The sequence below is a fragment of the Triturus cristatus genome, chromosome 1_2 (assembly GCF_964204655.1).
Source record: "Triturus cristatus chromosome 1_2, aTriCri1.1, whole genome shotgun sequence".
NCBI classification, from domain to species: Eukaryota; Metazoa; Chordata; class Amphibia; order Caudata; family Salamandridae; genus Triturus; species Triturus cristatus.
Window position 1 is genome coordinate 310,196,454 of NC_140580.1, and position 5,144 is coordinate 310,201,597.

The window sequence follows — 5,144 nt, forward strand, 5'->3', positions numbered from 1 at the left end:
TTCACATTCATGTTCGCTTCTAGCGGTGATCAGCAGATCATCGACATATTGAAGCAGGGCAGTGTTCACTGGCATGTGGATACTGTCAAGTTCTCGTTTCAGTGCTTGGCTATAGATGCTGGGGCTTTCTGTGAATCCTTGAGGTGCGCGTGTGAATTTAAAGCTTCGTCCATTTAAACTAAATCCGAACAAGTATTGGCTTTCCGGATCTATTGGGACGCTGAAAAAGGCATTCTTGAGATCAATTACAGTAAAGAATGTTGCTTCGGAATCAATGGCTGTCAGTAATGAAGAAATGTCTGGGACTACGGGGTATTGTGGTACAATACATTTATTTAATTCGCGCAGATCAATAACCAATCGATATACTGGCGGGGCTTTTGGATCAGTTCGTTTAAGAATCGGAATTATCGGGGAATTACATACATTGGAGTCGGTTTCCACAACCACTCCTTGGGTAATAAGCTCGTCAATGATTTGCAGTAAAGCCACTACAGCATCTGGGGGTAACTTGTATTGTCGCATTCGTGGTAGTACCACTCCTGTCTTTAGTGTGACTCGATATGGTGTAATGTTCATGCAACAAACATCTGTAGGGCCTTGTGCCCATAAATGTGTGGGTAAAGTCTGCAGTCGGTGATCCATGTCTCGGGACACATAGTGCCCTTTGAAATCGCGTAAAACCAATCTTACTCCTTCCGGAGAACAACATATTATAGCTCCTAGAGCTTTCAATGTTTTTATACCTAACAGGTTTTCTGGACATGATTTAGTAAGCAATAAATCTGTAGTTCGTGTCAAGGGACCAATCGTAAGTGGAAGAGGCTGTGATACTTCGTTAATGATAGGTTTTCCTGAAAAACCAAGGGAAATATTCTGTGAGCCTGAGAGGGGTGCCCCTGGAACTTCACTACGTTTTATGGTTGTTCGGCTTGCCCCTGTATCAAGCAAAAATTTTCTATCTTGGCCTAATAGTTCACTGTGTACATAAGGTCCTTCTTGATCTACAGGGACCTCGATAAGGGGTAAGCCAACTTCCCTCTCTAGGCTGTTTCATGAGTATCGTTGATAATCAGGATAGTCATACTGTGCGGTCTGGTACATCTGTCGTGTCGTTGTTTGTGTGGCAGCAAGAGGCTGCGGTGGTGGAGCTGGCATAGACTGTTGCGGAGCTGGCATGGACTGTGCATGCTGCGGGGCTCCTTGTTCGTTCTGGTCCTGTCTAAGTGGTCGTGGTCTTTCTTTTGTATTACCTATGGCGATATTATGTTTAAAAACTGGACAATCGTGTACATAATGACCTGGCTGTTTACAATAGTTGCATGTCCCTTTTACAGAACCTGCTGAAACACTGGACTGTGTCATACCCTTTTTATGACCGTCAGCTGGAACTGTCTGGGAAACTAGCATTTTCATTTTCGTGTCTTTCATACGTCTTTGTTCATGTTCTTGTTCCTCTCTAATTCTATTGTGATGGTACTGTAGCATTTGTAACATTTGTGACGGAGTGTTACCTTGCCAGGTACTCTCGAATTTCAATACTCTATTCTTAACTTGGAGCAAGGAATTTTCAACTAATTTTGTCACAAACAGATGTGGATACGATTCGCTACTTGCTTTTATTCCACTATTTATACCAAAACATTTTTCGAATCGGGCATAGAAATCACTAGTGTCTTCATCTTGCTTTTGTTTACAGGCTGAGATTGCACCCCAGTCTTCCTTTTTCGTAGTTAATAAACGTGGCAGTACCTGTACTAATAAACCTGGTAGTATTTTGGTCTTTTCCCCAAGCCCTAAACCTGGACCTCGAGCTGTTTCTTCGTTTTCTAATGCTGTCCAATCTATCTTTTGGTCTCCCACCTCCCAATCCTTTTCTTTGAGTTTTTCGTAAATGCCCGCAGGCATTAATACCTTTAATATTTTCATAATGTCGGGATAGGTATACTCTCCCATGAGCAACATGTCTTTAATTTCACGGTGGAAACCCGCTGGGTCTTTGTCATGACTGGGTACCACTTTCTTCATTTCTAATAGTTCCATTTTAGATATGGGTGTGTATACAAACACACGTTTAAACTGATTGTCATCACCTTTTATCGGGTGCACTTCGCGTAAGGGATTCTGTCTATCCATATAATACGTCGTTCTTTCCTTGATGGGCAGTGAGACATGTTCGGGACATACAAAAAGAATGTACTGCTTTCTGGATTCTAGTATTTCTCTAATTAACTCAGTACCTGAACCTCTCCATTTATTCGTGAGTAATTCAGTCAATATATCAGGTAAGGGACCAGGATCGGAGTGTTGGCTTTTATATAATATAAGGAGTTGTTGAATCATGTAGATACCAGCTAAACGCTGTTCATCTGGGGTGAGGTTCAAAAACGTGTGCGCTAGTGTATCATCACTATATTTTCCGGGACTGTCAACCCAGTGAACGGCTGACCTGGCTAATTCTTGTTCGTCCATAGAATCGAGTATATGATAACCCCTTCGTTCTCGGAGTAATTTGTCAGCGGCTTGGAACGAATGTTCGGGGGACCTTATATTTATTATAGGGGTTTGGAAATTTCTGTTATTATCTGGACGTATCGGACGTATCGGATCAGTAAAGCATCTAGTATTATTACAAGATCTTCCTCTACCTACATAGGCCATGGTTTCTAACTGTCCTGTGGGCAGTTCTAATTCTTCCTCCTCCTCGTTTTGTTCAGGCTGGTCTACCGCTAATCTTTCTTCGTGTATTCGTTCTACTTCTTTGCGGATCTTTCGGCACATAGCTACTATACTTAATAGTTTATCATGTCTCCCCTCTGATATATTCCGACTCCATGTGGTAAGAATTCGCATTTCTTCCGGATTTACCCCTGGTCGGTCTCGATTTCTGATCACACAATTTATGAGGAAACGTAACAGTTCCCCCTGTATCTCCACTTTCTGGTACTCCATGGCTCTATTAATACTCTCAGAATCTCGCCCTGACTGGACAAAGTGATATATATTTTCTAAATGTGTAATCATTCCTGGTAGCCTCCCTAAATATATTGCAGCTCGTCGGATACGTAATGATGCCAGCAGCATTTCGTCCTCTTTGCCGGGCACAGGGTCATATCTACAATCTACTAGAAGTTCCTTAAGCATGTCGGGAGTTACTAGTTTGGGCGTACGTTGGTGGGCTAATTCTTGAAAGGAAAGTTTATTTACTCTGGGTGGCGTGGAAAAAATGTTAGTTGTACCTCCTGTAGCACCGCCTGGGGTGCTGGATGTGAAAGGATTCGTTGAACGTGATATAGCAACCATAGGTGTGGGTACAGCTGTAGAAACAGATGTGCTTGCCGGAACTTGTGTCGGAGTTTGTTGTTGCGGAGGTACAGACGGAGGGTCTTGGCGTTGAACCCCCTCGGCAGGCGGTCTATGTGGTGCAGTATTAGCATACTCGGGAGCTGCGTCGTCTAAATAAGAGGAAAGGAAAACATCTTCTGCGGTTCTGGGATGCCCTTTGGGATGTGCTTTTATCGGAAACAATGGAGGTGGCAAGTCTTTTGGTATCTCCGGAGTAGCCTTAGGTAACCCTTCGGCCAAAAGAGGATACATACCATTCATAAGGGCATTTCTTTGTCTGTCTACTTGTTCTGATTTTACTCGGGTACCTTCTTCAATTAATAGATTTTCTCGGACTTTATTTGAATTCTCCTTACTTTTCTCTTCCTGTCTGAGTGCTTTTTCTGTACGTCTATATGATTCTTTACGCCATAATTCAATGGCATCTTTCTGTGATTGTCTAGCTTTCTTTTTCCATAATTCTTCCTCTACTTTCATGATGCAATCTGCATCCCAGGTCCCAGCTGCGGGCCACCTCTGACTTTCTGGTAATTCCTTGGTGTAGTCTACCCATAAATCAAGAAATAATATGGCGTCTAGGCCATGTTTATGATACATGAAGTACCCTGGAGTGTCCCTAGGAGGAATGGGAACAGCTTCTTCGAGTACCCCTTTTCTAGTTTTGATCTGTCTTAATTTCGAAAAGAGCGGCATATTGAGAACTGATCTGATACCTAATTTTGAACACGTTTAATACAACAAAACACAATAATGAACAGTCATTCACACCACAATATGCAGAACGTATTTAAAACATTTAACATTTAACATTTAATGAACAACAATGATGGCCATTTAGGGAACTAGTCACTAAGCATAATACTCGGCACTAACTAGGTAATTCTGAATTATATACTAGACATACTAGATATACTGCTAAACAGTACAGATACACTGCTGAGACAGTGCAGACCGGATTTGTGTACCCAAACCCGTCTTGACCGGCACAACCTATGTGCACGTCAGAACGCCTCCCCGGCAATGGTACTCACCGGGTAGCTCGGAACGGAAGGCCTCGGAACTGAACTGAACTGGACTTGGACCGGACTGGACTCGACTCGAAACTTCGGAACCTGGTGGGCCTCTGTATACCTCGGATCTTGCTCTCTCAGCTAGGCTCTGGTCGGTATACTTCGCACTTCTCACCGCCTCGTCTGGGTGTTGATCGCAGCCTCAGTTACCCCCGCTCGGCAGGAGGGAGATACAGGAAATCCTGTGGGTACGCGTTGTTGTCCGTCCAGCTGTGGCAGGAGACCGGGCCTGCAACGCACCTCCGGCGTGTGAGATGAGAAAGTGTCCCTGTTCGGGCGCCATATATGTGGTAAATAATTTAATTACCGGTACTTAATTTGATGCGGAAAATTAATAAGAATAGCTCAGTAAAATAAGAGGCAGAATCCGTGGTATTAGAGATTCGGAACGGGCTTTATTCCAATAACAATTCGAATTGTGGGCTCCATATTCCATCACCACGAAGGTTCAGGAAGTGAAGGACAATACATTATTGACAGGTAATCATTTTTATAGAAGAGGCATTACAGTGAAACAGATGCAGGAGGCGTAACAGTTGATAACAGAGATAAAGACATACATGCGTAACTAAAATGGGTGTAACTAGGCGTAACTAAAGAACGTCATTAGGTATGATGTCACAAATGGGTGGTTCCATGAAAGAATTTCGCAATGTCAGCAAAAATACTTGGCAGAGATGCGCGCGCGCCGCATGACGTGTGATTGACGTGCAACTAGAGGGAGAAAAG